The sequence below is a fragment of the Heterocephalus glaber genome, unplaced genomic scaffold, assembly GCF_053883595.1.
Source record: "Heterocephalus glaber isolate CG9 unplaced genomic scaffold, H.glaber_assembly_v1.0 deba00001457, whole genome shotgun sequence".
Classification (NCBI taxonomy): domain Eukaryota; kingdom Metazoa; phylum Chordata; class Mammalia; order Rodentia; family Bathyergidae; genus Heterocephalus; species Heterocephalus glaber.
Window position 1 is genome coordinate 46,644,066 of NW_028258305.1, and position 23,665 is coordinate 46,667,730.

The window sequence follows — 23,665 nt, forward strand, 5'->3', positions numbered from 1 at the left end:
TCTCAGGCGGGGACAGGGTTGCATGTGATGGAGGCACGTGTGGAGCCGAGAGACAGGACCACGCCCAGCCTTCGCGCAGCTGGGGAGCTGAGCGCTGGGCTGGGAGAAGTGGAGGGGCTGCAGGCGGCCAGAGCCTTGCCAAAAAGATGAAGCTTTGTCCTGAGAGCAGAGGCTGTGAGCACAGGAGCACAGGGATCTGATTTTTGGACTCAAAGGGTCACCATGCGGTCAATGTGCAGTGCGGCTGGAGGCAGGGATTCGAGCTAGGCAGAACCAGTTCCCACAGGGAGGACAAAGCACTGTCCCTGTCCCTGTCCGAATGCACGGCCGTGAACCTAAATGTCAGCAGGTAGTTCTCCATGGGTCTCCTGTGTTTCCTCACAGCGTGCAAAGTGTGGTGTGCCTGCCCGTGCTCTGGACTATCTTTCCAAGGATGTTGTACAAGGACACAGTGAGTGTCTCCCTCCCGAAACAGCAAGCTGTACGAGCACGATGTGTGGCAGGAGCCCAGGGCTTAAGCTCAGTTTCTTCCCTGTCATGGCACTGAGGTGTCAGCTAGGCCTCTTGCCAGCACCCTGTGCGCACTGTGGCTGAGAGATTTGGCACCAAAATGCCGATACTCTCCCTGGTTACTGTCTTGCTGTGAATACTAAACTGTCCTTTATTTCTGCCCCAAGAACCTCATGTCCTCTACAGCATTTTCGAAACTAAGGCATGCTTATTTGCCATGCTAGGGTAAAATCTCTGCCTATTCAGAGTTCTTGATAGCGTGTTTGTGGAAATGTGTGTTTCGTGAATCCGGGCTTGGCAGCATTTGTAAGTGTCTGTGAGGGTCAGAGGCTGAGGTATCTGGAGGAAAGAGGGTGTGTGCTTTGGAAAACCAGCCCTGGAGTCTGTATGAGAAACTAATGGACAGGAATTTAATGTGAGACTGAACCAACTCTGATCATTAAAGGGCAGGAATTAGACAGGAGCTACGAGACAGAGAGAGAGAGAGAGGGGCCTCCCCAGCCACCCACCCACCAGCTAGGCCTACAGGAGCCCTGGATTTGGTTGGAATGACTGAGAGGTGCGGAGGAGATCAGCAGAGGCAGAATAGATAGGACTCACAGAGGGCTCTGCTTTGTGAGATAAAACCTTCCTCCGGGTTCCGTATTAAGCTCACTGACTTCTACCACATTCCCAGCCCATTCTACAACAATGAAGTCATACTCTGGGAAGCAAGCACCGACTCTGGCCTTTGTAATTCGCTCTGCTGTTTTGCTCTAGGAACTAATCTTGACAACCACTCCTCTGACGTACGTTGTCCCTTTCCTAAGAAAAATGGACAGAGCGTCTGTAATTTGTGTCTCATCCTGAGGCCAGACCAGGTTCCGGGCCCCTCCCTGCAGGGCACCCTGCCGACCTCCCACTGCCTGTCATTTTTCTGGCATTTCTGGATCTGGTCGACTCGGATGGGAGCTGGGTGAAAAGAGACGATATACCAAGTGTTCACTGCTGTAAATACTGTGCTGGGGGCTTCACCGGCTTTGTCTTTCCTGACTCTTGCGAATAAGCCAGGAGGACGGAGAACTCTGAAGACCAGAGAAGCTGGGCCATTGGTCTCGGGCCGGAGGGTGGTGAGGAGCGATGAGCAGGGCATGAGGGGAGCCCTGGCTGTCAGAGGGGCTGGCCGCGCCCCAGCGGCTTTTCAGAGGAAGGTGAAGCCCAGGGGAAGGGGATGGGCTATGGGAGGGTGGCTGAGCACGGAGAAGCAGGCTGCTCGGGCGAGTAGCCCCAAAGACCCATAGACCAAGACCCAACAGGTAGAGGCCTGTTCCCAGCGGATCCTGCGGGCCAGCAGTGGGAGCAGTTGGTGGTGGGGCCCATGGAAGGTCCTCAGGACAGTGGGGCATGCCTTCCCAGGGATTGTGGGCGGCCGGTCTTGCCCCACATGCCAACTCCTAATAGAACTGGTTTGCTCTGCTGTGATGCGCAACCTTCACCAGAGGCCCAAAGAATGGGACCACCCAGCCCGGGACTGCAACCTCTGGGGTGGTCAGCCAAAGTCAGCCTTTTCTACATGAACTGCCTCACGTAGTTTGTTATGGTAACATAAAGCTAATGCTAATCCAAAACCTGGCAACGGACGAGGGTCCTCCAGGCCATGATCACAGTTACACATCCATGTCCCTCTGTACCAGCCCCTCAGACTAGAGGTGACAGGAACCCAGTCCCACGCCCACGCCACCCTGAAGGCCGTGCACAGGCTCAGGATGGCAGGCAGCCCAAGGCCCAGCGAGGTGTCCCAAGCAGACTTGGCCTCCGGGCCACTCTGGCCTCCCCCAGCCAGCCCCTCATTGACATTCACACTGCTTCTCCTACTGCTCACGGAAGGCCACAGGGGAGCTGAGATCTGATCGAGCCTGGCTGAGCTGCATTAAAATCAATTAAAAATGAGAGATAGGCCTCTTCTTTGTGACTGGGAAATCCACAGCAGCAAGAGGAAGAGCACACAGTCCCATCAGTCACGGGGCTCTGCTTCCCTCGCTTTCTGCTAGACAGCCGCGGCGAGCGGAGAGGCATATTCCTGGGAGTGCCTAGGCAGGCAGCGCCCAGCCTGCTCTCAGCTGCCAACGGAGCACACCTGCTGTCCTGGCCACAGCCGGGGACGGGGTGCCAGAGGGAAGCCAGAGCCTGGCGTTGGCTCCCCTTTCACTCCTGGGCTCAGAATTTAGACTTCAGGGAAACTATGCATTCTAGGCTTACCCCAGCTGTCCCCAGAGCGCTGGGCAGAATTAGTCTTCTCTCATTATTACACGGAGAAGTCTGACTGCTATGACAATTCTGGTGAAGCTGCATTCCTAGTGTTGCCAGGCAGAAATGAGTGTGTGTGTGTGTGTGTGTGTGTGTGTGTGTGTGTGCGCTTTACATGTTGGGCCTGCACCACCCAGAGCCTTCCACATTTGTCAAATAAGTAGAAACAGTGTGGCTAAAATGCCTCTGTCGTTCAACCAGCCATGACCTAGCAAGCAGACAGCGTTTGGTACCAGTAGTGTAGTCTCAGCCTGACTCGGGGCAGCTTCCTTACGCCTGTAACTGGTGGGCATCTTTGGCAGGCCTCTCGACACACTGCAGGTGCACAGCCCAATGCTGTGTCCCCTCTGGGATGCAGGCTTCCTGGAGGAGGGGCTTAAACCAGCCTCGAGGAGTGAGAGGCCAGGGCTGGAGGGAGAACAAAGCAGACCCTGACTGCCAGGGAAAGGAGCTCGGACTTGCTCCGTGAGGCCCACTCCACCAGCTGGCCCACGCATTCCACCCCCAGATGACTATTTCATCCCTCGATGGAGTCTGGGTGACCCTGGAGAGCAGGCTTAATCCACGACTAGGACCATACGGGCTTTATTGAGCATTCCACTATGGAGGCAGTGGTTGGACTGGGTTTAGGATACAATTCTTCCCAGTAATTGATGAAGGAGATTGACTCAAAGGCATAATTGCTTCAAGTCATCAGGGCACTTTGCGATTCATTCAGGTAGGAGCTCAACCTGTAATGTGGATTGATAAACTGCAATTGCAAAGACTGAGCTCTCAGGTGTGCTCCCTCTGGACAAGGGATGTGTGGAGACCTAAGTCCTGCGGGATGCACTTTCTTGTGTGGCAGGTGGGTTCCTGGCTTTGTACAGGGCAGGTGTGTGAAGAGCTGGCAGGTTGGAAGAAGACGTCTGTGAAGGCATCCAGGCCCTGAGTGTTGCTACAGTGTGGTCCGGTTGCTACTGTTACTATGCTGCAGTGCTCCGCGCTCAGGGCAGTGCAGGCTGCTTCCAACGCCAGGCCTTCAGTGAAGAGGACTGAGCTAGAGGGATCGCTGTGGGAGACAGCACATGTTTAGCATGTTACAGGCCCTAGGCTCGATCCCCAGCACTGGGCTTGGGGGTGACACTCGGCAGCCCTGAGATCTGGGGTTCTGAAAGCAACCCACTTGGTGACATTGGAGCCAAGAGCACTTTGCACACTGATTCATTCAGCAAATATTTATTGAGTGCCTTCTTTCAAGGCCTTTGGAAAGCGAGACTTAAAAACATTTAACAGCCAGGGCACTGAGCACTGTCAGAATGCATGGTGCCGCTGGACCTGCACTCGCATGATCTCAGCCTTGGAGTGGACGTGACAGAGCGGCCTTGAACACAACGAACAGCTCCCATTCCAGGAACCTTGGTGGACAGAGGCTTCCCAGGAGAGATGGCTCTGAGCTGGGTCCCAAGCCTCAAGGGGAGAAGAGAGGAAAATTGACACCTCGGGCCCACTGGGGTGCAAGACAAACACCACACACACAAAGCCCCACAGGAAGGGAGCCCCAGGCTCCGGGGACCCGCGGGTAGCTGTGAGACTGCTGGTCAGAAGTTGCAATGCAGGGCACCAGGCACGGCTTAGCAGTCCCTGGGACTCGATACGGAGAGTTCCCTGGAAGCAGCTGAAGATTCTTCATCGGGGAGCGATGGAATCAAACTATATCTCAGAATACATATCTTTGGAAAGATCAGTGTCTAAACTTTAGTCTACAGGTGAGTGTAAAGGAGTAGGGCTGGGACTTTCCTCAGGAGAGAGCAGGCAGCCTGGCGTTCAGAACACGGCTGCTTTGAGGTTGGGTTGTGAGCATGGAGAAAGCATCCTCTGAAGTTTGCCTTTAATGGGACACTTTTCTGGGCACAAACGAGCATGATGTTTCTGTCCGGTTATCCCCACGCCAAGGGCTGTGAGGGGCTCTTCCTGACTCCTCCACAGTTGAGCCGAGGGTGCCCAGGGCTGAGCCACGCAAGCCAGGATGGAGGAAGGGACCAGAGAGACCTGGAATCTGTTCCACATCAGCAGGCCTCCAACGCTCCTCGGTCTGCTCCTTGGTCTGCGTACTCGCCTGACAGTTAAGACCCCTAAGATGCCCTGTTTAAGTGGGTCACACCCATCAGTATTTACTGCTCAAAATTAAAGCTGAGAACATTTCAGATTATTCATTAATTTATTTATAGCAACAGCAATAAACCTGTTACATGGTAACGAGTGATCTGTTTTTACTAAAATTTAGCTATTTTCCAGAACAAAAGTAACCAGTGAGAAAGGCAGCATTGCTCACAGTCCTGCAGATCTCGCTAACGTGTGGCTCAGCTGAAGACTGCTGGGTCCTCCTGTCCACTTCTGCCCTCCAACTGCCGCCCTAGCGTGGCGGTCGCTTCCAAAGGACACCACCTCGTCGCACAGCAGAACGGGAGGGAGAAGCGCAAATCAGGTCTTAGTGTTGTTCTGAACTAGTTTCGGCCTCACGAATGCTCTGCAGTTTTCAGGGCCCCACCGTGATCTTTGGTCTGCGGCCCATGTTTTTTGCCCTCCCCATTTCTCTTTGAGTGGAGAATTGTCTTGGGCCGCATGATAATTAATGTCACGTATGGCTGGGCACCGGTCCTGATGCACTTGCCCTTAGAAAGGACTGGAGTCTGCCTGCTCTCCAGCTTCCGTCCCTGTGGTGCTCTGGGATTCTGGAACAAACTTCAGCGCCTGGGCAGCTCCGGCAACAGAAAGTGCATTTCTCGTGGTTCTGGAGGCCAGAAGTCCCATGCCCTGAGCCCCCAGTACAGTTCCTGGTGAGCCCCTTTCCGGGCTCACAGATGGCTACCTTGTCATTGTAGCCCTCACAGACATGCAGGGACAGGCAGTGAGCTGCAAGCTCTCCCATCCCTTCTCACCAGAGCACAGTGCTGGCATGAGGTTGTGGCCTCAGGATTGCATCTGAGCCTACAGACCCCTCTCCAAACACCATCCCCTTGGCCCCTACAGCTTCAACATACACACTGTGCAGGGTCACAAGTTGGTCCACAGGCAAGTATGTTTTCCGACAGGACAGAGCCAAGCCCAGAGGCAGGGTGGGCGCTTCCTGGACTGCTGTGCCATTCTGCATGCTACATTAAGTGCGTTTCTCTGGGGTTACTCCGACTGGCACAGCCCCAGACCAGGCCTGGCCATGTGACCAAATCTTCTTGGGCTCCCGCTGCAGCCCCTTTGACCTGTACATCTCCAGCTGTGCTTGGCAGGATCTGGGTGGTGCAGAACGCCCAGACCCAAGTATCCTCTGCACCAGCTCCCACTGCACTCGGGCTGAATCGCAGTGGCTTGGGCTCTGGACACTCTGGCTCCCGGGGGCCTCTCGTGCATCTGCTGCTCCCCACCCAGGGCCCTGCATCCAGCTGCTCCTCCACCCCAGTGCACTCCCAGCACTTATAGTGCTGTGCTGTCAGGGTTTGAGGGCAGGGAGCAGGGTCTGGGGCCGGACCCCTCAGGAGGTTCCAGCCATGACTTCTGAGAGGGCTTGGCTGGGCTCGGGACCCATGTCCGAGGGGCTGTGTGGGCCTCTCCACGGGGCTGTGCCCTTGCAGCATGGCAGCCACTCCTCTGAGAGCCAGGATGGAGCAAGGCAAAAGCAGCCCACTCCGACCCTCGGCGCTCTGTGATTGGAAGGTCAGCCCTCCTCAGCACAGGCGCGCTATGTAAGTACAGGTCTGCAGGGAGCCAGGGGTGATTAGGGTTGGACAGCACAGAGCCCCGCCGGTCAGATCTTCAGTGTTGCACTGCTCTGCACCTAGCACATTGCAGATACCCAGACACTGCTTTTTTTAGTTTTTTATTTTTTGGTTTTTTGACACAAGGTCTCACTTTGTGATCCAGGCTGGCTTTGAATGCACTATGGAGCCCAGGGTGGTCTCAAACTCTCAGTGATCCTCCTGCCTCAGCCTCCCTCTCAAATGCTGGGATTACAGGCGTGCACCACCAGGCCCGGCTTTCAAATACTAGATTTTTGAGTGAAGGAAAAGTGTTTGATTCGTTCACCCAGTTCAAGCAGGAGGTGAGACTGCACAAAGCAAGTCTGGCCGTCTTCTTCACACTTCCAGCGAATTCTCAGAATAGTTAAGTCCCAGCCCTTACCTTGCTCCTCATGATTCAAAGCCTACATGGTCAGAATGCTACTGAGAGGGCTAAGAAAACACCATCAGGCTGGGCATAGTGTGGTAAATGCCTGCAATACTAGCACTCGAGGAGGCTGAAGCAGAAAGGTAGAAACACAAGCTCAGCCTGGCCACCTTGGGGAGAGCCTGTCTCAAAATAAAACAAAAAGCTCAGCGTGAGGTCCTGGGTTCAATCCTCAGTACCTGAAAGCAGCAAAAACACTGTCGGTTGCCAGCCCCAGCCACAGGCAGCCGAGCGGGGCCTCTGGTGAAGATCTTGTGCTGAGTACCCCAGCCCACCCTGACGAGGCTCCCGCCTGGGGAGCCCTTCACCCTCCACCTTTGGGTCAGAGGAACCGAGAGCAGAGAATTGGGCAGTGCATGTCCTCCTTATTTGCCGGCTGCTCTCCAGTGAGAGCAGTGAGCTGCACAGACCTCTCCACCAGGAGCCCGATCCCAGAGCTCCATCTCGAGGAGCGAGAGGAGCAGCTGACACGGAGCTGCAGGCCCCCCGAGTCTTCCTGGTGTGTCTGCCCTGGAAACGTGGCTCCTCAATAATGCATGGAGCCATTAGCACCAGGCCAAGGACCACCAGCTCCCGCCCAGCGATCAAAGCCTCGGCTTGGGAGCCAAGCTGGTGATCAGATTTCAGGGGTTCTCCTAACCACTGCCCCTCCCTGCGAGATTGGAATGGGCTGTTTCACGTCCAGGGATGAAAGCAGCAAGGCTTTGGGAGAAAATCCCGCTTCCCAGAGAAATCAAAATGTTTCCATTCCATTACAAATGGATGCATGACACAGCTAATCGCTCCTGGGGGAGGCGGCGCTGCTGGGCCAGCTGCTGTGTCGGCAGCGCAGCGCCTCTCAGACGGTGCGTGATGTGTGGTAGGCAGGGTCAGGCAGCGCGGCTTCCCTGGGTCCAGGGCCTCCCCCGGACTGTAGGGCCTGCCAGGACCCCTGGGAGACCCACCTGTCCTGCAGCATTAGCAAAGGTGGCACAGCCCCTGGAGGTGAGGCAGATGAAAGCCTGGACCTTGGAGGGGGCGGCTGCAGCCAGCTGCTGCCATACACTAATGGCCCCTTGTTACTGACCTCCTGTGTCCAGCGCTTTGCATGTAGGACTGCTGATCCTGCAGCAACTGGCAGTGTATTATTAGGTCTTCCGTGGTGAAGAAACTGAGGACCAGGAGCTTAAGTGAGCTTCTCAGAGACGCCTAGTTACCATGTGTTGGAGCCCAGAGTGAAACCTGGAGCTGTGCTCATGCCGGGACCAGCTGCCCCCTCGAGGCCCTCAGAAGGCAAGGCCGCGTCCGCAGCAAAGGGAGAGGCCCTGGGGGAGAAGGCCTGTCCGGTGCTCGAGAACGTGGGGTGTTCACCGTCGCCCCCATAAGAACTCCCTGGTCTGACTTCGCAGCCGGGTCTCGGTGTCTCCCCCGGGGAGCCCTCCTCGGGCCGGGAAGGTGCAGGCCGAGACACGGATGCCTTTTGGCTGCGGGCTCGGCCCCCGTGGGTCAGCACCCTCTCTGGCCTTGCCTCTTCAACCCAGCACCGGGGGCGAAGGTGCCGCCTTCTGCTAAGAGCGCAGCAGATGCCTGGCAGAGTGGCGGGTGGGGCTCTCTTGGCCTGCAGCCCATGTGCCCTCGCCTTTCCTCCCCCCACAGCTGCTGTTTTCCTGCTCCGTCTGTGCCTCAGACTCTGGGAAGCTCGGTCGAGCCTCCCACTCCTTCCAGCAGACCTTGTCCGTGTTGGCGTTCCCAGCATCCAGCCTCAGCGGGGACGGGGCCTCGGGTGGCTGCTGCTCATCCCGGCTTGGTGAGGTGAGGCCCTGTTTCACCAGCTCAGCCTGGAGAGACACGGGCCAGGCTGGCACCTCCACCTCCTGTCTGCCTTCCCCTACCACTACCAGGCACGCAGCCTGAGACAGGCCCAGCAGGCCATGGCCCTGGTGTGGACCTGACCTCAGCGAGGTACGCAAGTTTCAGGTAGCAGGGCCTGGACTCTGGCAGTGCTCCTGCCCTGTGGACCAAAGGGATCCCCTGCACCCTAGCAGAAGGGCCCTCCAGGCTGCCTCTCCTGCCCAGATTGAGCATGTCGGTGTCCCCGACAGACCAGGGACAAAGACGCCACCTGGGAGGCTCGCCCAGCCCAGCCTCACGCCAGACAGGGCCCCTCCGAGGGTGGACTGGGTGCTTCCAGCCTGTGCCCGGGGCCTGCACGGTGCAGGGACGGCCGGGTTTCGAGAGGGTCAGATTCTCCGGGGGGCTGACAAGGGACCAGGACCGAGGTCCGGCCACGTGGGAGGCTATCCAAGAAAACTGGAAACTTCGGCAAAGCGGGGCGGCCAGGACAGGGCAGCACAGCCGTTGGCCCGTGCCTGGGACCCTCAGGGCACACCCAGTGCTGCTGAGGGGCTTCCTGGGAAACTCAGCAGGGCAGCCAGGGCACGCACTCTCCCCCTGTGCCTGGGAGCTAGCATGGACAGCCCCGCAGCCTCTGTAGCGCCTCCCAAAGGCCACTGCAATTCTCTGCTCTGAGTGCTCCATGCGGGTGGCCAAGCCAGCTGCAACCACTGCGCTCTGTCAGCCTGAAGACAGCAGGCTTCGTCCACCAGAATTCGCTTCCTGGGTTCCGTGCTCAGGTCCAGGCACCAACATCCCTGGGGCTGTCATCTGCCGCTGGGCGCGTCCAGACAGGCCTGCATGGGCCAACGTGATGGAGCCACGTATTTCACTCAAGCTTGCTTCTGTTTGTTCTGCTTCTGCAGCTACTTGGGTGTTCTTTGTTAGGGTTGTTTATTTAATTATTTTTGGTTTTTTGAGACAGGGTCTCGCCATGTAGCTCAGGCTGGCCTCAAACTCACAGTGATCCTCCTGCCTCAGCCTCCCAAGTGCTGTAATCACAGGTGTGTACGTACCACTGTGCCCAGCTTAGTAGCTACTTGTGAACTGAAGCAAAGTCTTGGCTCTGTTATGGCCTGTAAACAGCTCTGTGCCCTCTCATGCTGCCTATGTAGGAACTGGCACCCCAGGGTTCTTTACTATTTCCTTTGGATGGGTAGGAGGCTGTGACAGCAGTTAGCTCTGACCACTGTCAGGAGTGTAAATTGTTCCTTCCCATGGACCTGTGGGCCGGGTTTGCCTGTGGCGATGCCCAGGGGATTCTTCCATCGGAAAGGAGGCTGGAGTGGATGCCGATCTCAAACACAGCCCCCTCTTCCTTTCTGCTCAGCTTGGGGTTCACCTGGGAGCGCTCAGGGGTCTGGCCGAGAGCTGCCTTTGCTGCCACACCCGGGCACGGCGGGTCACCTGCCATGCAGAAGGGCTTGTCACCTGCTGCCACGCTCTGATGCCTCCCTGATTCCCTTCAAGCCAGAGACCCGGAGCTCCAGACCACACAGCTGGTCACCTCGTGGCCCAGACTCTGGCATTACTCGGCCACGGCCCAGAGCCCCGCAACAGGCTGGGTACTTCCATATGCGTTGTTCCACAACGGCCCTACAGTCCTCGAGTCCCGAGAAGCTGGGTCCTTCTCCACCCAGCACAGGACCCACCTCTGCATCTCTGTGGCTGCTCCTTCTGCCAGGGGTGCTGCTCGCCCGACAGCTCCTTCTTCACATTACAGTGTTATTTTGCAATGCCCAGGAAGGAACCCAGGGCCTCTGGCATGCTAGGCAAACACTCTGCCACTGAGCCATGCCCCAATGCTTCCTTTTTTCCACACTCAAGATAGAGCATGGACCCCAGGGTGGCGGGCTTATCAGCCCTTCAGTGCCAGCTGGCCCTTCCTCTGGAAACCTCTCTGTTCCAGTCGCAGAGCCCTGCAGTTGTTTCACTGCTGACCTTGCCACCTTGAGCTCCTCAGGCAGTGACAGAGCTGATTCTCAGAGCACCTGGCTCCCACCCTCCGAGCTCTCCTCAGAGGGAGCACAGGGGAAAATCACCCAAGGCGGGCGCTCTGGAGCAGGTGGGGACGCAGCGTGGCAGGGAGGTCCACGGGTCACTGAGTGCTCCGTGCTGCCAGTCCCCATGATGGGCTCCCAGCTGCTTTGGGCCACCTGCAAACTGGTCCTGGTCCAGGGACCCCCTCGTGTCCTGCTAGGGCCCCACTTCCCAGAGCAAGCCGGCCCGCAGCTCTGGGATTTCTCAGAAGGTTGGCAGGGTGGTTATTGCTTTCTAGGTCGCTCTGTTTTACTGGGAACACACTGGTCATTTTTGCACAACCACAGACACAGCCTCTAGTCCCAGTGTTCTGGGCGCACCATCCTCTTGGCCTGCAGGAGTGGGGCCAGCACCGAGGCCGACCCACAGGGGCACAATGGGCCTGTGCCGCTCACAGAACCGGCTCAGCAATGAGTAGGTGCGTCTTCGGTGGCCTGGGCTCCAGCCAGAGCATCCCAGCTGCAGCTTCTTTCTGGAGGGCCAGGGCTCCTGTCCAAGCATGGCCCTGCACTGTTCCATGCTCAGCCTTGAGCTCACACACACCGCCTTGGTGGGGACCACGGATGCAGAGACTGCCCAGATCCCTGGGCTCGCTGCCGGCAAGGCACCCACTGACCTGGCCCAAGGAGACGGGCTCCTGGGGCTTCGGGGTGGGCTGCCTGGGGGTGAGAAGTGTCCTCAGGATGGGGTGGGGGTGTGCACTGGGAGAGTCCGCTGAGGGATGGAGGTGGCAGAGCACAGGACAGGGCAGGTGCAGAGAGGGACAGAGAAGAGTCCACCTCCAGGCTCCTCCCAGGTGTGTGTGGCCTCTCCAAGGACAAGGCAAGGGACCCACAGCCAGGCAGTGGGCCTGGGGGGCGAGGCTTGGCAGTGCTCCAGGGCCTGTGTCCCCAGGTCCAAGCACCAAGCAGGACGTGCTGTTCACCTCCTCCTGACCAAGCCCTGCCCTCGGTCCATAAGAACTTTGACCTCGAAAACACATGCCCCAAATGACATCACCAAATATGCCCTTTGTCCACCCTCATGCAACTGCTGGGAGCTCTGAATGTCCCTCGGCTTGGATACTGACCCTATCCTGGGAGTTAGATTCATCCCACCCCAGCCCAAAGGAAGGAGACAGATTCTGGAGGCCAAGACACAGGAGAGTGCTGCCTGGCAGCTCCTTCCTTAGCTGCTCTCATCTCCTAGTCGGTAAAGCGAGTGCCACACTCACCTGGCAGCTGGCAGCGAGACTCAGGGCCACTCACATTCCGGGGATCTGGCACCAGGCCTGGAACGCAGTTGGCGCTCACTAAGCATGCGCTTCCCACGTCCTCCTCCCTGTCCCTGTCCACATCGCTCTGCAGTGACCAGTGTTGACTGTGGGACTGCTTTGGGCTGCAAGAGCATCTCAGACACTGACCTCCCCGTGTGCAGGCCCACGGTGCTGGTAGAAAGACCGTGGATGGAGCCGTAGCAGAAGTGGAAGCCAGCGTGTCCAGGGTGGGGAGGGCCTGGGATGAGGAGCACCAAGGGTCCTGACTGCTTCTTGTTCTGCCCAATCCCTGGCCCAGTGGGAGAGGTCACGTCACCTCCACCCTCCACCCTCCACCCCTGAGACAGGCTGACCAGGCCAGGCTGGCTGCCGTAGCAGACTGGTCTCTGTGCCCAGGGTCCCTACAGCCATGGCCAGGAAAGCCCTTCCCTGGAGGACTCTCTTCCCTCTCGAGCACAGGAACCTGCTCCGGGTCCAGAGTGAGCAGGTGCCACTAGGCCAGGCCATGGCTCCTTCCCGCTCCCGGGGAAGGAAGGCTCAGGCTCAGCCCATACTCAGGCAGGAGGACAGGACACTCTGGTTGCCTGCTGGGCTGGGCTGGGAGCATCTCCTGACTGTCCACGCACTGCTCAATTTTCATCCCTCCTTCACAAGGTCTTCCTCATGCCAGGCCCTGAGGCGGCTCTGCTGACCCCACGTGGAGAGGCGCATGGAAGCAGGTGGCCCACTCCAGAGAGCTCCGTGGGTGAGTTGGTCTGGACCTTGAAAAATGGAACCCAGGTGACTTAGTTACTTTTCTCATTGCTGAAACAAAATACCCAGCACCCGGAGCTAAAGAAGGAAAGGTTTATTTCGATTCACAGTTTGCAGAGGTTTCAGTCTACACTTGGCTAGTGCCAAGACTGGGTGGCGTGGCAGAGGGCTTCGCAGAGGGGAAACAGTCCATGGCAGGCAGAAGACAGCAAAGCAAGTAAGCAAGTAAGGGACCTCTTTCTGCCCCTTTTAGGCTCTATCCAGGCTTGCAGGATTAGGGCAGTGCCAAGGCAATCATGGACTGGTTTAGTGATCACACGCCTTTGTCTCAGCTTCACTCACTGTAGATCCAGCCACCTCTGGAAAGCCCCGCCTATGACTGCATGGGGGATGGGGGGACAGCTAGACACAGCCATGACAGCAAGTATAGTGAAAATAACCCTGCATGAGGCTGCACTGGGGCTGGTGGGGAGGCAGGGGGTAGGGAGAAGCCAGGCAGGACCTCCGGGAGGCTGGAGGCAGCCAGGAAGCCCTGTCACCAGGGGACACACCCAGAGCCCTCTGGTCAGGGAATGTCTTCAGGCAGGGCCCTGCGGTGGGGGTCCGCATGGCCAGAGCGGCTCTTGGAGGGACCCCAGAGCCCCGCCCTGGGATCCACTGCTGGCTGGGAGCTGCTCCCCAAGTGACCCCACTTCCGACGTCTGTCTTCCTGCCAACTGAGCGCCACCCCCAGGCCACCCAGCCTTCCCCGGCCGGAGCCGAGGGCCGATGCCAAGGCTGTCCCAGGTTCTCCTTGGCAGTCCTGCCGCCTCTCTGTCTTAGATTTGCACAAACAGGACAAAGAACACAGCGTTCGCGTGGCTCCCTCACCCGCCTCCTGCTAATGTGAGCATCTTACATAACCGAGGCACATTTGTGGGAGGGAAGAAATGAATACTGGAAAGACACTCTGAACACAATGACAGATGCTCCTCAGATTTCACCAGCTTTTCCTCTGGACATTAAACGGTCCTCCTCAGCCCCAGGCCCCAGTCCCACCACCACATCTCCTTTGTCTGCAAGCTTTCCTTGGTCTTCATGGCTATCATTTTCCTACATATGTACAAATACATGTTTTATGTCAATGTTATATGTAAATAGGTCTCTCTTTTACATATATGTAAAACAATTTGCTGTCCGAACTATTTTAAGTGCACAATTTGATGGCGTTCATTGCATGCACAATGCTGTATACCACTTTTCCAAATTGTTTTTATTCTCCTAGAAGAAATTCTGTCCCCGTGGGAAATGCCTGCTGTCCCCTTCTCCCAGGTTCCTCCCACGAGGCTCAGACAGCCCCAGGCCTGTCCACGGCCAGCACAGAGCTCCTGTGTTCCTCCCAGGCCCCACAGCTGCACAGAGAGGTGTGGGCTCGCCCCGTGTGGCCCTCAAGCCAGGCGCTTGTGCTTGGAAAACCTTGTCCTTGCTGAGAGAGAAGCAGGAAGTCCCACCCAGCCCGTCCCTCCAGCAAGTGTCCAGCTTCAGCTTTTTCACAGTGGCTGAGTATCACCTGCAACATCCCCACCCACAGCCCCTGGCTGAGGCCCGACACTGGCCCAGGATTCTGCCACCTGAGGCCACAGCGGGCTCTTGGGCAGCTTCTCCAGGCAGACCACCAGGACAGAGGCCCCCTGCTCACCAGCCCCAGCCCTGGCCCCTGTCCTTTCAGCGACGTGGCGGAGTGTGTCGCTGCCACAGACCTGACCTTGGGGTGCCCTCCTCGGTGGCAGCCCGACCGTCAAGGGCATGCTGAGCACAGGGTTGCCTAAAAGCAGGTAGATGTGCCATCCTTGCATCCCCTGACCCACCTCTGAGCGTGCCAGGATCTCACTGTGCCTGGCTTCCTGCTCCCATGGCAGCGGGCTTCTGGCCACCATCTGCAGGCCCAGCCTTGCCACGGATTCGGGCACAAGGATCTGGCTTCCCTCCCAGACTCCTGTCATCAGCCTGAGCCACCTGTCCAGACGCTTGTGCCCTCTGACCAGACGTGTGTGCTGCCTGCCACACTGGCTGCCAGGCCCTCAAGCCCTGGCTGCACCTGCCCGGCTGGCCTTCCTCCCGCTGCCTGGTCCTCCCCACCTGCCATGTCTGGGCCTGTGTCCGCCCATGAACACTTCTGCGCCTGGGCTGCCTGGGCTGGTCAGGGGTGAGCCAGACCCAGGCCCCCTCTTGCTGTCCTCGAAGTGCATGTTGCCTGCTTGGTGAGGGGCGGCCTCCCTGCTGGCCTCCTCCACTGATGGCCTGGGCAGGGTCACCCTCCACTGGGAAGGACTGCTGTGTGGCCAGGTCATGGCCCTGTCATCCGCACGATGCTCACTGCAGCCTGCTCTGGCCCGAGCCTGGCACAAGGGGCCAAGGCAGGAGCTGTCCGCTGCCACAGCCAGAGAAAGCAGGGCTCACGTGGCAGGCCCGTCGTCCCGGAGCCCCTGAGGCCCGACCCTGGCGAGATCCTGGCAGCCCTGCTTTGGGGCCACAGCTCCCCACTGGCCCGCCAAAGCCTCACCCTCAGACAGGTGCCTGCATGGTTCAGAGAGCTCGCTCTGAAGCCAGACACTCCGCCACCTCGAAGAGCCAGGCCCGCCACCTATGCGATGAGTGACTTAGAACAGGTGTGTCCCTTCTCTGGCCTTCACCTTCCTCACTGCAAAACGGAGCTGTTTCCATCCGGAGGGAACAGGTGGCTCATCTGCAGAACCCACTTTTTCTTCTTCCCCCCACAAAACACTTCCATGACCCGTGACAGCAAACTCGCCCGATTCGCCTGCGCTTGCTTTCCTGGTTTCCTCACCAGCTATCTGGGAAGCCCTCCCGCAGCGAGCCAGGGTGGTAGAGAACCCCACTTAGCAGCCTGCCCTTGCACCTGTCTGCTCTGCCAGCCTGGGTCCCACACCCCAGCAGGCCCAGCCCCCCTCAACGCTGCCCTTCCTCTGAAGGCCCCTCCTGGGCTCACTGTCAGCTCCAGCGCCCCTCGCTGAGTGCTTCCTGGTCCCACCTGGACTCCAGCCTCCCTGGCCGTCCTTAGGGCTCCCTGAGCTCAGCCCAGCCAGCCACTCCCCTGCTCCCCACAGTAAGTAGCACCCGACGTGGCAGCACTCACCTGCAGCCGCCATTGCAGGCCTGGCCCACACCTCTGTTCTGGTGGTCGGCTCAGTGGGCCAGCCTCCTCCAGATGGCTCAGAGGGTGGCACCGCAAGCTCAGGCACAGGCTCCCTGGTGGCGCCTGCTCTGCTCTGACCCCACCGAGCCAAGGGCAACAGCACTCGATGGGGCCCTGCCCTGCAGCCTGACAGCCCACAGACCACCTGCCTGACCTCCCCCTCAGGCACTCAGCTCTTGGTGAATAAAAGCCACGGACCAGTGCTGTCCTGGCAGCTGGCAAAGAGCTATGCCAAAGCTGCAGCGGGTGATGGAAATCTAACCTTTGTGCTCAAATCACAGAGTGGGCTGGCAGCAAAGCCCTCCATCCACAGTGGCCCCTAGGGGAGGGTGGAGAGGGTACAAGGGAGGACGGAGAGAGGACCACAGAGGGGCCTCCTGGCCCGAGCCTTCTGTGCCATCAGGACCGGGCGGAAGGCAGACTGGCACTTCGGGAAGCTGCACCAGGCAGCAGTGAGGTGCCCCACCCCGGGGCAGGCACTGCACAAAGCAGGGCGGGCTGATGGGGCCCCTCGCAGACGCCCAGAGCCCCCTCCTCCTGTGAGGAGACAGCGCGCAGAGCTCGCCTCCGAGTCTGGTCAGCGAACAGTGGAGAGAACAGGTGCAGTGACTCAGGCGGTTCGGCCCTCTGCACAGCTGCACTGGAAGGGCCAGGGCCAGGTGGCTCGGATTCCTGAGTGTAAAAGAGCACTGTTGGAAGCCGGCCCGGGGCAGCAGGCGCGCAGAGCTGGGCAGGCCTGCGGGCACGCAGGGCACCCACTGCTGAGCTCTGATTCTGTGTCCATTGCTGCGCTGAGCACTTCACTTACTGACTCACCCAGCACAGGCTAGGCACCAGGGACGTGTGCAGTAACGAACAACACCCCCTCTGTCCTCCACTTGCTCCTCCCAGCTCTTCATGGGGGCCGCCATTACCATTCCCGTCTCCCAAATGAAGGAACTGACGGGCTGGGGGCAGAGAGGGCTCTACCCCGATGCCAGACAGTCCTTCCCTCCAGGGCCTGTCCACCCGCTTCGGGGTCCCGAGGGCCCAGGGACCCTCCCCTGAAATCCCGAGCCCATCAAGGCATGGATGGCTGCTTCCTGCAGCTCCGGGAAGATGTGAATTGCAGGAGGCCTGGGGCCCTGCTGCCGACACGTCCCTGCCTGCCGTGGCCTCCCCTGCCCTCAGCCTGGGGATGCATTTCACTTGCGTGTGTGGGGGAGCTGTATTGGGCTCCTTGCCAGGGCATTGCTGAAGGAGGGAGACCCACCATACAGAGGAGGAAACTGGAGCCAAGCAGGCAAAGGCATCAGCTCAGCCTCAGGTGAGCAGGCATCTGGGTGCCCGAGCCCGGGGCTCCCTGCATGGCTGCCCTGGGCCGGGTCCCTTGGCTCTTCCTCTTCCAACCTCTCCAAGACCACCGAGGCCTGAGCTGCTGTCACCTCTGCCCAGCCAGGGTTAGCTCTGTCCCCTCCCAGGGCCATTCCCTTGTTCCAGAGAGGTAAGGGAGAGGGAGGCCTTCTTCCCCCAGAGCAAAGACTACCAGGATCAGGGCTAGGCCGGTCCTCGGGCTCTCGTCCCCTAGGTGGGCTCCCCAACCCGGGCACTTCCCTGAGGGCGACGGCTCCACCCTCAGCAGCCCCAGACAAAGGCCTATGTCGCCTCCTCCTCGCCCCCACCCAGTTCAGCAGTGAAAGGAAAACACCCTCCAGTTGGCATCTGTCCTGAACACAGTTCTATTTTCTGCTCTTTTGCTGTTCAGAATCAACAGCGACTAAAATGTGAGCAGCAGGGGTGAGTTCCAGGCAGCCTGCCCCGTGGGGACAGGAGTAACCGCTCCAGGCAGGGAGGGGCCCTTGGAGGCCCCCAGCACCTGCCCAGTGCGCACTGTCCTCCTGGCCAACAGATTTGCGCTGGCTGGAGGGCGGGGCCCATGGCCTGCTCAGAGGTCTCCCGAAATCCAGGCCCTGGCCTTCCGTCCACAGGTCTCCAGCTCTACCGGGCTGGTCAGCTGGGAACAAGGAAAGACATGCACTAATGACACGCACTTTATTGAGTCCTCTCTCTGCTAAAAGCCCTCGGTATGCAGTTCAGACTCTGACACCACCGAGGTGGCACTTCCTGGCCTGAGCTGGGGTAGCTTCAGATGCAGCTGCCAGCTCTCCATGGTGGCCAAGGGTGCTGGCTGTGGGTGGTGCCTCGCTTTGGGACAGGCTGGGCCTCTGCTGAGCTGCTCGTCCCCCCTTACATTCATATTCACCTTCTCCCTGGAAGCTTCCCAGCAGGGCTCTGCTGGAGACCTTCTCCCTCCCGTGGCACTTGGTCACTCTTGGTTACGTGCCAAGAAGCACAACTTCCCACTGGGATACACAGCCTGTTCACTACATCCAGAAGCCCCAAGGCTGTGACAGAGCAGCCCCTTCCTGAGGCCCCTGTGTGGGCACCTTAGGAAAAGAACAAGTTTGATGCCACCCTGGGTGGGACCTAGCACAGCAACTAGAACAGGGCAGGTGATCGGTCAGTGTTTGTTGATTGGGAAAATAAAAAAACACAAGCCTTCAACTCCTAGAGGTTTGGCCCTTTACCTTCTTCCCCATCAGTGCTAAATCAGAAATGGTATGAGCTCCATTTCTAAGAAGCACCAGGAGCAGGCATGGTGGCGCACGCCTGTGATCCTAGCACGTGGGAGGAAGGAGGATCCCCGCAAGTTCGAGCCCAGCCTGGGCCATCCATGTAGTAAGTTCAAGGCCAGGTTGAACTACATAGTAAGACCCTGTCCCAAACAAACAGCACAATAACATCACTAAAGCATCTGATGAGAGAGAAGAGGATGTTCTCATTAAGGACACAGTGCAAGTGGGCGCAGGGAACACTGCGTCGAACTGCTGGGGTGAATCACGCCAAGAATAGCAGCTCCGACAGAGCCGAGTAGGGTGCCTCCGCTGTTCCTCGCCCCCTTCGAGGCTGTCTTTAACGGGAAAGCTCTGGCCTCGCTGTGCGGAGTGCGTACCAGGGCTGGAGTCAGGTCGCTGTCCTTCCCTCACCATCTCCAGGCTGCCGGAGCAGGATGTCCACGTCCAGTCCTGACCCCAGCAAGGCCCCACTCACAGGCCTGCTCCTCCGGGAAGCTCCCCGAGAGCTGGCTGGAAAATCCAGTCTCCCTCCCGCCAGCTGCGGGTGCTCAGGCCTCCGACACACCTCCAGATGTTGGAGGACACAGCTGCCCTCCACTGCTCTGCCAGAGGATCGGACACCAGAGGGACTCGGGGACCAGGGACCTGTGCTCGGCTTGGAGGTGTGGCGGGACCACAGTGTGGGAAGCAAGGACTGGCACCGAGGGGAGGCGCCTCCCCCAGGGGGGCGCAGTGACTGGGTTTGGGCCCGGCTCCAGGTCTTAGCGGATGTGGCCTTAAGTGACCAGGCTAAGTCAGGAGAGCTTCTGCAGCACCTGTGGGCATGCGCGGTGGCCTCTAGGGAGTGCGGGGGGTTGCAGCGCTCCCCACTTATCTGACTGTGGAACTGGGATCAGCAACACCTTGTCCCCTGAAACACACTTCGGGAGAACGCCAGGGAATTGGGATCTGTTTGCACTGACTTCTCCTTTTGTGGTGGAGGAGACAGATCTAGATGCCCCATACAATCAGGGCAGAGCCCAGGGCACTTCCTGTCTGGCCTTGTCCTCAGAGCCATTTCGGCAGATCAGAGTCCTGGGCATGAGGCCCAAGGGCACGAGGCAGCACCAAGACGGCCTTGGAGACATCTCTGCTCAACCTCCTCAGCCCTCCATGTTCTCCAGGCCAGCTGGAGTCCTAGACCCAGCTCGGCGCCTATTTAGGGGCTATAGGGGTTGGCATGGAGCCTGACATGGTGGTTAAGCATACCAGCTCTCACTGACGTGTCTCTGCAGCGTGGCTGCGGGCAGATATTAAACCCTCTGGTGCCTCAGTTTCCCCATGGGTACAACGAGGCGTGCTCAGAACCAAGCTGTGGGGTCACCAACACGAAAGCGTGTTAGCTCGTTATTTTATCAGGGACCCTGGGAAACGGGGACATAACCAACAGCAAGTGAAGAAACATCAGAATACAAAATGAACCACGCTCTGTTTCCCGGGCCCTGCAAGCCAACTCCAGAAACCCAGAGCTGACCTGGGGCAGGGCAGATACAGGTGCACAGAGCCATCCGCCGCCCAGGCCTCAGGAAGGCGCTCCCGGAGGAGTCGAGACCAAAGCCCCAGGGCCCTGAAGCTCGCCCCCTTCCCCGGCACTGCCCTGGCTGCCAAGGCCTCCCTTGGCTTCCTGCCTGGGTGTCTCGGTGTCCTGGAAGAGCCCCTCTACTTCCCTCCACTCTTCTGGCAGGGGATCGTGCCGAGGACCGGAAGTCAGAACAGAGTGATGTCATCAGTCTCCTTTTCATTTGCTCTTCCTTTTCCCGCAAGCATCCCACACACACTTTAAGTTTCTACACCCTGTGCCCTGCTGGGGAATTTGTCACTTAGCAGGGGCTTTTCTCGGCGCGTTTATTATCGTCCTTAACAGTGACCACGTAGGGTGCGTCAGGGCTTCTCCTGCCCGCACGCAGACGGGCAGAGCACCACGAGCTGCCGATCTGGTTCAGGCGCATTGACACCCTCACACACATGCAGATGCAGCTGCACCGGACGTTCCCAATTCGCAGGCCGGGAGAAAGGTATTCTCAGAGCAAGAGCTAAGTTTTCAGAAAACTTGCCAAGTTCCAGAGATGATTCCAATTATTTTATAAGCACACTTTGTGTAAATCTCAAGGTAACTACAGGAGGGGATATTATCCGTATTTATTTTTGACCAGTGGAGAAACCCGACCTCGGGAAAGCGGGCAGGCGTCCTCCAGTGCGTTGTCTGCCCCATCACAAAACAGGATCCGCGTGGAACCTCAGAGCTGTCTGTTAGCCGCTTCCTGGCTGGCTTGGTGTCAGGCTGAGGAGCAGTGGGGAGCCCTTGGTGTCAGACACCTCCTCTACAGGTACCCGTAATAATTCTTCCATGGAAGAAGAGTGGACCCTGGAGCTGGGCGGGTCTGGATCTGAACTCCAGCCCCTCGCCCCGCGGTCTCTGAGGCCTGCCCTGGCCCTGGTCTCAGCAAAGTGTGTTCTCACAGAGGTCAGGGTCAAATCTGCTGGTGACACTGCCCCTGGCTGTGCCCTACAGAGGCTGCCCTGCCTATGCCTCCCACACCTCCTTTGAGAAGAGCAGCTTACAGCTGTTAGCTCAGAGAAGCCTGTTGGCTTTGAGGGGCCCGGTGAGAAGCAGACCGAAGTTGGGAGTGTGAGAGGAGACTCGGTCACTGAGGGCAGCCCAAGCCTGCTGGGCCACAGCCCTCCCCTGAAATGCTGGTGCCGCCAGGGACCGAGCCCTGAACCAGGTGCTGGTCCACACAGCTGCTGCGTCTGCAGCTCTCCTCACCACTGAGTGGGGGGTGCCCTCCAACCCTCGGGCCCACACCTCAGACCCATCCAGGCCACACGCTGGCAGGGCAGCGGGAGCACAAGTTTCCCTCCGTCTGAAGAACACTTTGTCTTGTGGAAAGTCCCCACGTGGATGGGCTGACAACTAATTTCAGCCGTTAACTCTGCCCACGTTTCCGATACTTCCTGTGATCCAGCTCCTGTTCCCCCTCGGCCGAAGGTGACCTCCCAGGCCTCCTGGGGATGCCATTGTCCTCCTGGCCATTGGACCTGGGGCCGCTCCTTCCTGCAGAGCTGTTCGGTCCTGCCATCCCCTGAGCCCTCCTGTCTCGGCCTGCCTTCCTGTCCCAGCAGGGAGCCTCCCTGGGGGTCCATTTAAACTGAGGACAGTGGCCCCAGATAAAGAACCCGGGCCTCCTCCGGAGAAACAGATATGGAAGCAAAGCCACCCTGCTGACCTCTGGCCCCAGTGAGTGAACAGCTCCTGCTCGGGGATGGACAAAGAACCGAGGTAAAGAAAGCCACCCCACCCTCACTGAGGCCTGCCCAGGGCTGTGCGCCAGGCACCCGGGTTCTGGGGCCCGGGAGTGATGACAAACCACACTGCCCTTGTCCCAGCCACGGCCTCCCACACCCCTCGGGAGCCGCCTGCCACCCTCGCTGCCTCCACACTTCCTCCCCGTCCTTCAAGTCTCCCAGTCACTCTCCCTGCTGCTGTGATTCCATGGCATCCAGAGCGTGGGGCGCATCACGGAGGGGGAGGCAAAGGCCCTTTCGCCCTCTGGGAGAGCTGCGCTCAGCACAGGCACGCGGCAGGCGATGCCGGCAAGCACCTGGGTGGGGGACCTGGCAGGGCCTCCTCAGGTCACACCTCCTGCAGACGTTCAAGGGCGCACCTGGTGCAGACAGGGAGCTGGAGCGGCGGCGAGTCCCACATGGCACCAAACGCCTCGCACGCACGCGCGCGCCACCCCCAGGAGCCTCCCAAGGCAGGCAGGGCAGGGTTGTGGCCAGCTGACCGGGCTGGGGGACTCAGGCGCAGCACACTGGCAGCGCCAGGTAGCGGTGGGGCACAGGGAGCTCTGTGATCCAGCTAAGGAAGCCCCGCTCACCCCAGGCCGTGGGAATCACTCCGTTTCCGCTGAGCGTGGCTTCCCAAGGGAGGGGGCATGCAGGACGGGCTACCAGGGCCACTGTCAGAGAGGACTAAGGGTCCTGCTGGCCCTTCCACTGCGGTTTGCTCCGGCATTTAGGGCTGTTAGGACCATTTTGCAGCAGTAAAGCGCAGCTGATACTTTGCGCAGTATGTTAGTGTCTGAGGGCCACTGTAACGAGCACCCACAACTGCAGGGTCTCGAAACAGCACGCGTTTGTCCTTGGGCAGTTCTGGAGGCCAGAAGCCAGACGTGAGGGGCCTCACCCCTCTGCAGGCTCCAGAGGAGATTCCTTCCTTGCCTCGTCCAGCTGCTGGTGGCTCCGGGTGCTCTTCGGTTTGTGGCTGTGTGAGCCCAGTCTCTCCTCCGTCTTCACACAACCGTCCCTCTGTCTTCTCTCCTCCTATCTTTTATGAGGATGCGTGTGGTTGGATTTAGGGCCCACCTAGGTAATCTTAGGCAAGCTCTTCTCAAGCTCCGTGCCTTCAGGATACCTGCAAAAGCCCTTTTCCTAGATAGGATCATCCAAATTGTGGGGCTTAGGGCAGGGGATGCAGCTTCTGGGAGCCTCCATTCAGCTGGCCACACGTGCTTAGTCTTGAGACAGAGCCAGGCTGAAATCTTAGCTGCTGTGCATGTTGGCTGGTCTTGGGCAAGTCTGGTGCTCCTCGGACCTGATTTCTTTGCCCTCACACTAGGAATAGGAATCCCCACCTGTAGGGCTGCTGCAGGAGTTGAAGGGCTTACTGGCTGCGTGGTACGCAGTGCAGTGAATAGCATCGATGACAATGACGATAAAGATGTGATGAAGAATGGGCTCAGAAGTGAAGGGATTTGCCAAGTGACTCAGCTCCTCCAGCGGCAGTCGGACCTGGACTCAAAGCTGCCCCACACCAAAGGCTGTCCTCTTTCCACACACCCCGTCCTCTTTCCTCGTCTGCTGCAGCTCCAGCGCTGCTACTCCAGCTTGTTCCTC